A 13,873-nucleotide genomic window follows, 5' to 3' on the forward strand; every position below is an offset into this window, starting at 1 on the left:
GCACTGTTAGAAGAGTGAAAAATTGCAAATACTCCAGAGACCCACAGTGTGACACCTGAGGGAGCACATGTTCCAGAAACGAATATACCACTGAGCAAATCATTCAGGTCCCAGCCTCTGGAAACACATTTTATCTTCTCCTGACCCCCCGAAAGATGAGGAGAACAAATCTGGTCCTACTTCACAGCCCTGCTGAGGTCAGTCTTTACCAAAAGGGAAAGCCTTTCATTGGCCATGACTGCACTCACATCTCTTTATGTTGTTCAGTTGCTAAGTCGTGTCTGACTCTTTGCAACCCCTTGTACTGCAGCACGCCAAGCTTCCCTGTCCTGGAGATGGTTCTCCCGGAGCTTGCTCAAACTCATGTCCATTGAATCAGTGATGCCATCCAACCATCTCATCCTCTGTTGCCCCCTTTCCCTCCTGCCCTCAATCTTTCCCAGCATCAGGGTCTTTTCCAATGAGTCGGCTCTTCGCATAAGGTAGCCCAAAGCACTGGAGCTTCAGCTTCAGCTTCAGCATCAGTCCTTTCAAGGAATATTCAGGGTTGATTTCCTTAGGATTTCCCTTAGGATCTCTTTATGGCTCAGTGTTATTTCTTGATACGGTCCAGTCCTGAGCTCCCACCATGTGCACTCAACTCTCCTATATCTTCAACATCTTTCCAATATTTTCTCTACCTCCTTACTTTCCCTTAAAACTTGGTGCCCTCAAGGACCTGATTTCTCACCTCCAGGCAGGAGCTGTTTTTTTTTTGTTTGTTTTTTGTTTTTTTTTTTTGATGGTGAGCTGATGTTTCAATAATGGACCATGAGAGAAAATGAAATAGAGTTTATCACTCACAGCCTTGGAGGAAGGACATGGCACACCTCAGTGGGTCACATATGGAGGTCAAGGCAGAGTGCAGACAGAGAGGGTCAGGACCTGAGACACATTACAATCCATGGGTTGAGGGCTTTGGGGTTGGTGGACTAAGGTCAGATCGCGCAGTTCAGTTCAGTTCAGTCGCTCGGTCGTGTCCGACTCTTTGCGACCCCATGAACTGCAGCACGCCAGGCCTCCCTGTCCATCGCCAGCTCCTGGAGTTTACGCAAACTCACGTCCATCACATCAGTGATGCCATCCAACAATCTCATCCTCTATTGTCCCCTTCTCCTCCTGCCTTCAATCTTTCCCAGCATCAGGTTTTTTTCAGATGAGTCAGTTCTTCGTATCAGGTAGCCAAAGTACTGGAGTTTCAGCTTCAGCATCAGTCCTTCCAATGAATATTCAGGACTGATTTCCTTCAGAATGGACTGGTTGGATCTCCTTGCTGTCAAGGAACTCTCAAGAGTCTTCTCCAACACCACAGCTCAAAAGCATCAATTCTTCGGCACTCAGCTTTCTTTATAGTCCAAATCTCACATCCAAACGTGACCACTGGAAAAACCATAGCTTTGACTAGACAGACATTTGTTGGCAAAGTAATGTCTCTGCTTTTTAAAAAACTGTCTAAGTTGGTCATAACTTTCCTTCCAAGGAATAAGCATCTTTTAATTTCATGGCTGCAGTCACCATCTGCAGTGATTTTGGAGCCCAAAAAAATAACGTCTGACACTGTTTCCCTATCTATTTCCCATGACGTGATGGGACCAGATGCCATGACCTTAGTTTTCTGAATGTTGAGTTTTAAGCCAACTTTTTCATTTTCCTCTTTCATTTTCATCAAGAGGCTCTTTAGTTGTTCCCTATTATTCAAGCCAAAAAAATAGGAGGGTTTTGTCAAGTTCCACAAGGACATCTAGTCACCAAATAGGGGAAATGACTTGGTTCTCAAGCTTGTTATTCGGTCACTCAGTGTCCAGCTCTGTGACCTTATGGACTACAGCATGCCAGGCTTCCTTGTCCTTCACCAACTCCTGGAGTTTGCTCAAACTCATGTTCATTGAGTCAGTGATGCCACCCAACCATATTGTCCTCTATTGTCCCCTTCTCCTCCTGCCTTCAATCTTTCCCAACATCAGGGTCTTTTCCAATGAGTCAGTTCTTCGCATCAGGAGGCCAAAGTACTGGAGCTTCAACTTCAGCATCCGTTCTGCCAATGAAAATTCAGGATTGATTTCCATTAGGATTGGCTAGTTTGATCTCCTTGCAGTCCAAGGGACTGTCAAGAGTCTTCTCCAACACTACAGTCCAAAAACATCAATTCTTTGGTGCTCAGCCTTCTTTATGGGTCTGCTCTCACATCCATACATGACTACTGGCACAAGCATGGTTTTGACTAGATGGATCTTTATTGGAAAAGTAATGTCTCTGTCTTTTAACATGCTATCTAGCTTTGTCATAGCTTTTCTTCCAAGGAGCAAGTGTTAATAGACTTGTATTTAAGCTCCCGAGTTCTACCCACTCCTGTGCCTTTCTAACTTTCTACCACTTAAAGCAATTTTGGCACCCAGCTACTCAATTACTCAATAATAATAATACCTTCTATATTACCATTTTACTAACTACCTTTATATTCTCATTTAATACATACACAAATACACACAATAAGCATTTTGGTACAATTATTCCTATGTTGCTGCTACTGCTGCTGCTAAGTCGCTTTAGTCGTGTCTGACTCTGTTCAACCCCATAGAAGGCAGCCCACCAGGCTCCCCCATCCCTGGGATTCTCCAGGCAAGAACACTGGAGCAGGTTGCCATTTCCTTCTCCAATGCATGAAAGTTAAAAGTGAAAGTGAAGTCGCTCAGTCATGTCCGACTCTGTGTGTCCCCATGGACAGCAGCCCACCAGGCTCCTCCATCCATGGGATTTTCCAGGCAAGAGTACTGGAGTGGGGTGCCATTGCCTTCTCCGTATTCCTATGTTACTGGTGTGCAAATTGAGGTTCAGAAATGTTAATTAACTTTCCCAGAAACGTGGTAGTTATGCATAGAAATTGGAATTGAATTCAGGACTTTGGCCTCAAATGCATTCCTCTATCATAGAATTTATCATATTGTTTCATAATCATTTACTCTCCTGTTTATAATTCATCTTTTTTTTTCCATTGTCTAACACAGTGCCTGGCATATTATGTGTGCATGATGTATGTTTATTGATCAATGCTGTAAATAGTGCATAATCATCAGGCTATATCACAAAGAACTTTACTGGACTCAAACTAATACATGCAGTTAACATTTGAATGCCTCTTTTCATGTCCATGCTTTTGTATGTACTATATCCTTGAAATATCCTTTTCAACTTGATAAACTCCCTCCACATTGTCCACATCAAAAAATAAATCTTTAAAAACAAAGAATGAGAAGAAAATTATACTATCCTCTAATTTTTAAAATGCTTTTCTTTGGTAATAATTTTTTATTTCAATTTATTTGTATTCAGGTAGGAAAGTAATAAATTCATTTCAACTTGATAAATTCACTCCAAATATTGGTTTCTCTTAAAATCTTCCCCAGCAAAGAGTTAAGTACTTCCTTTACTGCATTCTCCAGGTCCCCAAACACAGCTCAGTTTTAGTACTTATCACATGCTTATAATTATTTGTTTACATGTCTGTCTTCTCATGTGTCTGTGAGATCTTTGTCATATCTGCAGGCAGAGGGAATAGCAATATGAAAGCAGCTGACTTTTGTTTTGGTTAGGGTTTTGCTTTGAGAATTTTTGGTGCATTTTAAAATTTTTATTGAAATATAATTGACTTATAATGTGCTAATTTCAAGTTTACAACAAAGTGATTCATTATACATATATATATACATATGTATTTTTTCAGATTCTTTTCTCTTATAGGTTATTATAAACTGTTGAATATAGTTCCCTGTGCTATACAGTAGGTCCTTGTTTGTTATCTATTTTACATATAGTAGTGTACATACGTTAATCCCAAACTCCTAATTTATCCCTCCCCACCTTTCCCCGTGGGTAACCATAAGTTAGTTTCCTATATCTGTGAGTTTATTTTTGTATAATTTAATTTGTATCATTATTTTTTAGATTCCACATTCCAGTATTCTTGCCTGAAGAATCCCAGGGATGGGGGAGCCTGGTGGGCTGCTGTCTATGGGGTCACACAGAGTCAGACACGACTGAAGTGACTTAGCAGCAGTAGCATAAGTAATATCATATGATATTTGTCTTTGGGCCCTCCCTGGTAGCTCAGCTGGTAAAGAATCTGCCTGCAATGCAGGAGACCTGGTTTGATTTCTGGGCAGGGAAGGTCCCCTGGAGAAGAGATAGACTACCCACTCCAGTATTCTTGGGCTTCCCTGATGGCTCAGCTGGTAAAAAATCAGCCTGTAATGTAAGATACTTGGGTTCGATCCCTGGATGGGGAAGATCTCCTGGACAAGGGAATGGCTACCCACTTCAGTATTCTGGCCTGGAGAATTCCATGGACAGAGGAGTCTGGTGGGCTACAGAGGACTCATGGGGTCACAAAGAGTTGGACACGACTGAGCACCTAAGCACAGGACAGGCCTATTTCACTCAGTGGGCGGGAGAGGAATAGGTACATACCTATGGCTGAGTGCTTTTGCTGTTCACCTGAAATTATCACAGCATTGTTTGTTAATCAGCTATGGACTAATGCAAAATAAAAAGTTTAAAAACAATTTAGGGGAAAGCAGAATGGAAACATGGGTCTAAGTAGTTGATCATTTATGTGTGTGTTTTTATGTATACATGTCTAAGAATCAACACACAAATTAGATACCAATGTGTATATGGAATTACTAACATTTATGAATCACTGGATGTGTTTAAAGAGGAAAGTAATCTATCTTTCAACGTTTATGTTACTGAATCCAAGCTCATATTGCTCACTGAACAATAAGCCAATAAGTCAAAGATGAGTTATTGGGGCAAGGAAAAGAACCATCTTACCTGAATGTGAATTCATGCCTCTTTTATACTGAAAGAAGAGGCAGTAAAGTCAAACACTTACTGGTTCCAGTCAGCCTCCAGAAGAGATATGTTCATTTCTTCTTTCCAAAAGTCTTTCACAGGTGGGCCTGGTCAGGATGTTTCTGGACCTAAACAAAGTTATATTAGTTTAATGTTTAGTTATTTTAGTTTAAACTCCATTACCTGGGAGTCAGTGTTCCCAGAGATGGGTCATTATGTATAGTTTAAGCTTATAGGTAACATCCCTTTAGTGATTAACTTATAATAGAGTACAACGTTTCTTCCCTAGTACAGTCATATTTATATTACTCAGCTCTTAAAACTTGTGGCAAAAAAATTTTAATATATATCTTTAAAACTATGGGAGTATACATAGTTTTTTAAAATTCTATTAGGAAAAATACTAGAAAAAAAATTGAAGACCCCTACTGTAGACCATGGACAGCCACAAAAGGCATGGTCAGACTTGTACAAGCCTGGTAATGACTATTAGTTCTACCTCTCCACATATCTGGAGTCTAAGAGGCTCTTAGAAGAACTCAAAGAGGATTGCTTTACCTTTGTAGAAGTTCTCCTTTCAGTCAGAAATGCACACCCTGACACTTTGTTAACACTAAGCTCATCTTTTAAGATCCAACTTATCTTTCAATGCTTCATGAAGCCATTGGGATTTAATTTTTCTGGTTTCCAATCCAATTCCAATGTTCGCTCAGTCGCGTCTGACTCTTTGAGACCCCATGGACTTTAGCCTACAAGGCTCCTCTGTCCATGGAATTTTCCAGGCAAGAGTACTGGAATGAGTTGCCATTTCCTTCTCCAGGGGATCTTCCCGAGCCAGGGATCGAACCTGGATTGCCCGCATTGCAGGCAGACACTTTACTGTCTGAGCCACCAGGAAAGCCCACTGGTTTATTGTTGCACAATAAACTTATGATTACATATCATCTTACACTGCCCACCTTACACTTATGAGTTGGTCTTGGCTTTACAAGAGTATTGTAATCTCCTTGAGGGACCACGTGTCTCTGGTTTCTCCTACAAGACGTGCTCAGCAGACTGTTGTTGTTTAGTTGCTAAGTTGTTGTTTAGTTGTTTAGTCATTTCTGACTCATTGTGACCCCATGGACTGTAGCCCACCAGGCTCCTCTGTCCATGAGATTTCCCAGGCAAGAATACGGGAGTGGTTTGCCAGTTCCTTCTCCAGGGGATCTTCCCCACCCAGGGATTAAACTGCATCTCCTGCATTGGCTGGTGGACTCTTTACCACTGAGCCCACTCAGCAGACTAAGAGGCACTTAATATGTACGTGATCAATTCACATCTTTACAGGGTAAGCAAGGTCATCACACTTGCCCTGTGGATGTTGTGCGGTAATAGAAGTTGCCCCACAGTACAATAGGTTGTGTAACAACAAAATCCTGAGTTTTGAAATCAGCCAGTCCAGTCCTGAGTTGTCAAAACTATCTTCACCGTCTCTTACCCATTTTGAGCCACAGACTGCTTTTCTCAACAACAAAAAAAAGGATGGGGGACATATTCCATAGAATCATTGCCTTGGGGTTTGTTTCATAATAGATGCCCAGTTTGCAATAGTCACCTTCCCCTTTCCTGTCCATAGTGTCAAAAGAAATAGAGGTTTAGGCTTAACATCAGTTAAAAAGTATGTGTAACACAGTTTTAATACAGTCCATGCATTTTCATCCCCCAGGATGTGTTCTGGGAATCAACTAGAGTATAACAAGCAATTAGGACTCAGGATTGAAATCCATTAGTAAATAAAGTATTAAGGGGGGAAAAAGGCTGATATGCGTATTTTGCAAGAAAGGGATGTAGTTTAGTTCTGTTTAAATGAGCCACACTGGAAGACTATATCTGTGTGACTAGGGCTGCTGCTTATATGCACCCATGCTACTAGGAGGACCTAAGCAATGCAAGGTTTGCTGTCTCTAGGTCTCTACTAACTAGTCATGGAGCAGAATAATAGTAATTTAATTCAGGACTTGAAGCCCATGGTGCTTGCTAAGACACAAGCATAGTCAAAGATTAGATAATATTTTATATAATAATAATATATATTATATAATATATATAATATATTATAAATATATTATATTTATATCTTGGGACTTCCTTTGTGGATGCAGGGGATGTAGGCTCGATCCCTGGTCGGGGAATTGGGATTCCCACATGCTGTGGGGCAACTAAACCTGTGCACTCCGGAGCCTGAACATCACAGCTAGAAAGAAGCCTGTGCACTGCAAGGACGAGCCCTCTGGCTGCATCTACAACCCAGTGCAGACAAATAATACATAAAGAAAAAAATTTTCTTCGACCGAAATAATAAGGGAAATGTAGTCAACTTCTGCATTCTGACGTCACAAAGCTGGACTCCTATTTCAATGCTGAGCACAACGAGGCTTTTAGTGAGACCTTGTGCACCTTTATGACTTCCCTCATCTCACCACACCTTATTCTCTGTCTCTGCGTTATCTCGTTTTTTCATAGTGCTTCACTAGTTTACCTGTTTTACTTTCTGGGTTGTTTTTATCTCTTCTCTTTTACCCTCCAGACTGTGATAAGTTCCACAAAATGCTTGCTTCACTCACCACTTTATGCTGAGTTTCTAGCACAATGATTGACACATGTACTTAAGGAATAAATGAGTGAATATATGAAAGTTAAAATTATACTAATTTATTGTTTAAACCATAAGAGCACATTTATTGGTCTGTAAAGTACACTGAGATTTGTTAACCTACAACATAATTATTTGCACTAAACTTCTTTGCCAGTAAAGGATTAAATCATGCTGAAATTGAAGGTCTAGCTAGGCTTTAACATCAAGTATTAATACATAATTAAATGCCATTATACTTAATAAGAAAGTTTGTGAATTAAATAAAACCAACAGTATTTTATTAGAGTCAATTTATTATGTCACTATTTTTAGATTTTCTTCTAGAATATACTCAGTTAAAGAAGATAATACCAGTTTTTCAGAAATAAATGTAAAAGGTGAAAACTAGTCATCACTAGTTCTGAAGACAGCATATCTAATTGGATATTATTTGGTCTCCAGAATTTCCTATTATATTTAAATTTAAACCCATCCTTTACTATTATTATCACTATTTTCTGAATTATTTCCTTCTACCATATTCCAAAACTTGATCTTTCAGTCACTTATGTATTTACTAAATACTCAGTCATTTATTCAGTGAGCGTTTATTGACTAGCACATGTATCAGACACTGGGAGTAATAATGTCCTTGTAACAAAATATTTATCATGGTATAACCTAGTCTCCACACTCCTACCAGTTATCATGACACCAGTTTTATTTTCATTCCCCATCAGAATCACTTTTCCTAGAACCGTTCTTTTTTTAAGCACTTTAAATGATTTAAAGCACTTTTTTTTTTTTTAAAGATTATTTATTTTTGGCTATGCTGGGCTTCATTACTGCACAGCACTTCTCTAGTTGGGGCAAGCAGGGGCTACTCTCTAGCTGCCGTGCACAGGCTTCTCATTGTGATGGCTTCTCAGTTGTGGAGCCCTGACTCTAGAGTGCTCGGGCTTCAGTAGTTGTGACTCCTGTGCTCTAGAGCACGGATTCAATAGTTGTGGCACACAGGCTTAGTTACTCTTCGGCATATGGGATCATCACAGATCAGGGATCGAACCTGTGTCTCCTGCATTGGCAGGTGGATTCTTTATCATTGAGTCCCCAGGGAAGCCCTCCTAGAACCATTCTTGATCCATGCATTCAACAAATGTTTATGCCGCTATGTTCTAGGGATCTCACAATTTCATTTTCTCCCTCATGTTGAAGGGGTTAGCGGTCTTTCAACCACTACTTGGTCCTTCCAACCAAGTGACAGGAGGAAACAAATGACAAGCCAAGCAGCTGACTATCCCACTCCACCCCGCTCCACCCCACCCCACCCCATTCCTTTAGCCACAGGAGGCACCTTTTGATCCAGTGTTGCTGTGCTAAGATGATAATCTCCTTAAAGTAACTTTTTCCCAAACCTTGAGCTGCTCAGTTCAGTTCACTTCAGTTGCTCAGTCGTGTCTGACACTGCGACCCCATGAATCGCAGCACGCCAGGCCTCCCTGTTCATCACCAACTCCCGGAGTTCACCCAAACTCATGTGCATTGCGTCGGTGATGCCATCCAGCCATCTTATCCTCTGTCGTCCCCTTCTCCTCCTGCCCCCAATCCCTCCTAGCATCAGGGTCTTTTCCAGTGAGTCAACTCTTCATATGAGGTGGCCAAAGTATTGGAGTTTCAGCCTCAGCATCAGTCCTTCCAATGAATACCCAGGACTGGTCTCCTTTAGAATAGACTGGTTGGATCTCCTTGCTGTCCAAGGGACTCTCAAGAGTCTTCTCCAACACCACAGTTCAAAAGCATCAATTCTTCGGTGCTCAGCTTTTTTCACAGTCCAACTCTCACATCCATACATGACCACTGGAAAAACCATAGCCTTGACTAGACGGACCTTTGTTGGCAAGGTAATATCTCTGCTTTTGAATATGCTCTCTAGGTTGGTCATAACTTTCCTTCCAAGGAGTAAGCGTTTTTTAATTTCATGGCTGCAATCACCAACTGCAGTGATTTTGGAGCCCAAAAAATAAAGTCTGACACTGTTTCCACTGTTTCCCCATCTATTTCCCATAAAGTGATGGGACCAGATGCCATGATCTTCATTTTCTGAATGTTGAGCTTTAAGCCAACTTTTTCATTATCCTCTTTCACTTTCAAGAGGCTTTTTAGTTCCTCTTCACTTTCTGCCATAAGGGTGGTGTCATCTGCATATCTGAGGTTATTGATATTTCTCCAGGCAATCTTGATTCCAGCTTGTGCTTCTTCCAGCCCAGCGTTTCTCATGATGTACTCTGCATATAAGTTAAATAAGCAGGGTGACAAAATACAGTCTTGACGTACTCCTTTTCCTATATGGAACCAGTCTGTTGGTACATGTCCAGTTCTAACTGTTGCTTCCTGACCTGCATACAGGTTTCTCAAGAGGCAGGTCAGGTGGTCTGGTATAATTTTCCACAGTTTATTGTGTTCCACACAGTCAAAGGCTTTGGCATAGTCAATAAAGCAGAAATAGATGTTTTTCTGGAACTCTCTTGCTTTTTCCATGATCCAGCAGATGTTGGCTATTTGATCTCTTGTTCCTCTGCCTTTTCTAAAACCAGCTTGAACATTTCTGTCCTTTATGGAGCCCATCTTTGCATGAAATGTTCCCTTGGTATCTCTAATTTTCTTGACGAGATCTCTAGTCTTTCCCATTCTGTTGTTTTCCTCTATTTCTTTGCACTGATTGCTGAGGAAGGCTTTCTTATCTCTCCTTGCTATTCTTTGGAACTCTTCATTTAAATGGGAATATCTTTCCTTTTCTCCTTTGCTTTTCACTTCTCTTCTTTTCACAGCTATTTGTAAGGCCTCCTCAGACAGCCATTTTGCTTTTTTGCATTTCATTTCCATGGGGATGGTCTTAATCCCTGTCTCTTGTATAATGTCAGGAACCTCTGCTAATTGCCCCCAAAATAATGTCTTACTCAAAAAAATGTTTTTCTTAAACTATGTTAATGAAACTATGTATCTTGCTTGGAGATCTGTTTTCCTTCAAGGCATGACAATTGTTTTATGGATACAATATATCTTGCCCAGAGACAACTCTTACCTAGTCTTTGCCCCTTGTGCAGATGTGTGTGTTGGGGGAGAGAAACTCAGGTGCAACTCTCTCAGCCTTGGGGTGTTTCTTCTATCTGTGATCAACAGCTTGCTAACAAGTATAAGATGCCTTGCTAAAACCTGGCAAGGGAGTGTCTTTTCTACCCCCTTCTGATGTCTATGTCAGAAGCTTTCTCTTTCTCTTTTATACTTTAGTAAAACTTTGCTACATAAAATCTCCAAATAACCAAGCCTCCTCTCTGGCCCCAGATGGAAATCCTCTGCCCTGGAGGCCAAGAATCCTGGTGTCATCCTCGGGTCATAGTTGCAACATTTCATTATCTACCCATATATTTTGTAGTAGATTTTTGTCTTCATTAACCACTCCCTTTACTCACCAGGCAGGTCAGAAACCTCCAAGTAATTCTGACTCCACTCTCCTCTCTGTTCACATTCAAGAAGTTGGAGGATTCTGATGATATTAATTGCTGAATGTCTCTGGAATACAGACTTCACTGTTCATACCTATGAAAATATCCTAATTCAGGCTCCATCATATCTTTCCTGGACTATTGCAAAAGCCTGCTAGATGGTTTCCATGCATTGGACTGTGTTTCTGATTCTATACAGCTGCTTCAATGACTGTTTTTTCAGAGGAAAAATATAGAGGAAGAAAAGGAGAACTTAACTATTGTCACTTCCATGCTTAAAAAGCATGACGATGTAATGGATTTATAATTTACTATTTTAAGCAGAAAAAGGCCAAAAAGGAAAAGAAAAATAGGAACAAACAACCAAATGAAAACTTTAGCAAGAAATTAACAGCCTTTCTTAGTAAGACCCTATCTGCTCCTTGTGACGTTATCTTTCCTTTCTAGTTATTCTCTGAGCCCCAGTGTCTCGGAGTCCTCTCCTCATTCTTAGACCATTTTCTGTCGTTTATTGTCTCCATGTTCCAGGACATAATTCTTCCTTCTTCCTGGAATGCACTTCGCTTGCCTTATTCACAAGTGCCTTTTTCTGTGATTCCTACAATATATTGTATCAAAATTGTAACCCTTACTTCCTGTATGGTTTTTACAGTTGCTTAACTCATCTGCCTCCCCTCTAAAAATCTAGATTTCTGAGTTTCCATCATCGTTGAGTTGCCAGTGTTGGCCCAGTGCCCTGCACACAGTAGGTACTTAAAAGGAGCTTAATGCATGAATAAATCACTCTCTCAGGAGGGGCAGAGAAATAAAAGAATAATGTTGTTAAAGCCTAATTGTTGTGAAACAGAGGCATAGATGAAGACACAGTCTCACAGACTTCCATCCCTTGTCAGAAGTCATGCATGTGACAGTTCATAGGCTGACAGTGCTAGTAGGTAGGTTAACACAGCTCCTGTGCAATTTGACCATCACTTTGGTCAGTTCACACCTGTGGAACCTACTTTGACATCATCTCTATAGCTGAGTCAAACAGTTGAGAGAAGTGAAAACCAAGAGATGACTGTTTTAGTGACTCTTCCTGAACCACTCCAGAGTTTCTCTCTGGAATTTTTCTCTCTCAGAAAATTTAACACAACAGCTGCACCATTAGGCCAGAGCTGATTTTAGAGCTTTTCTTTTTGTCCTGCTGTAATTCGCATGGGCTTCCCTGGTGGCTCAGTGGTAAAGAATCTGCCTACCAATGTAGGAGACTCAAGTTCAATCCCTGGGTTGGAAAGACATCCTGGAGAAGGAAATGGCAACCCACTCTAGTATTCTTGCCTGGGAAGTCCCATGGACAGAGGAGCCTGTTGGGCTACAGTTCATAGGGTTGCAAAAGAGTCAGATATGACTTGGTGACTAAAGAACACATGCCTTTTCCACTCCACACTTTCTGAGTAGATGTATCTCCAATTGAATTTCTGGAGGACTGTGAGGCATATTTCTTTTTAGATATTTTGGCTTTGGGGGCACTTTGTTGGTTCCAGATGCTCTGTAAGATACTTCGGTGATGAATGTATCACTCCTGGTGGGTCTTCCCGCACTCCCCTGCACCCCCACCATGCCCTGCTATGCTGTCCCACTTTCTCATCTTGCAGGGATTGTTTCCATCATCACCCTAACCAGGCTGGCGTATGAGTGTTATATTTGCGTGATCCATGCCAGAGTGATCAATTTCCCCCAGGCCTGGAGGACCATCCCTTGCATCTGGCTGTCCTCAACAGTGTGGTCAGGAGCATCTCTCCTGGGCTGGAACAACCACATCCTGGACATGCATGGGCCAGGCTGCACGGGGGACTGGCCATCCAAGGACACCAGCCACTCCTCCTTTGTGCTTTTCTTGTTTCTTGGCTGCCTGATGGTGTCATTGCTCATTGTCACGGCCATATTCTGTTTTCCATTCAAAATGTGAGTCCAAGACTATGAACACCTGTCCCTCAAACTGTCCTGGGTAGAAATTTTCCCTCAGAAGAGAATTATACTCTTCCCCCACAGCTGGTGCAACTCTCGGGCACTTCCTGTTTGATAAAATTTTGCACGGTGAGTCACTGTCTACAAAAAAATCAAAGAGGAATTTACTCTCTCTACGTCACTCTCTAAACCAGAAAAAGGAAGGAAAAGTTTCTGGATGGACACAATCTACAACCCCCAAAACCCTACATTCTCAAGCATTCTGAGAGTTGAAAAACTCTCATAATGGGGATTTCGCACTTCCCATAATTTTATTCACCGAATCTGCACTAGAGAATGGCACAGTATTTTGTCTGGAAATCACCTTTTGAGTCATAAACGACAAGAACTGACCATGGCAGGTTTCTTGTTAAGTGCTAACAAGAAGGAAGTCTAAAGATTATAGTCAATAAGATAAGCTGGAGAAAAACCACATTGGAATCCCAGCATCTGTACCCAGTGAGCACTGAGACTTTCTGTTATTATTGTCTAGTAATCTTTGGATCTCTGGATGATCCACTCTGTGTGTGTGTTAAGTCACTTCAGTGGTGTCTAACTCTTGGTGACCCCATGAACTGTAGCCTCCCAGGATCTTCTGTCTGAGGGATTTCCCAAGCAAGAATACTGGAGTGGATTGCCATACCCTCCTCCAGGAGATCTTCCTGACCCAGGGATTGAACCCAAACCTCTATGTCTCCTGCACTGGCTGGCAAATTCTTTACCACTAGCACAACCTGGGGAGCCCAATCTACTCTCTACTTAGTTGCTATTGCTATTACAAATCATCAGTTCTCATCATACTCTCTTGTCCTACTATGCCCCACCTCATTGTTATGAAACAATCATGCTTCTTATTTGTTGGGCAAAATAAAGT

This window comes from Bos indicus x Bos taurus, chromosome 16 (genome assembly GCF_003369695.1).
Source record: "Bos indicus x Bos taurus breed Angus x Brahman F1 hybrid chromosome 16, Bos_hybrid_MaternalHap_v2.0, whole genome shotgun sequence".
In the NCBI taxonomy this organism is placed as follows: Eukaryota; Metazoa; Chordata; class Mammalia; order Artiodactyla; family Bovidae; genus Bos; species Bos indicus x Bos taurus.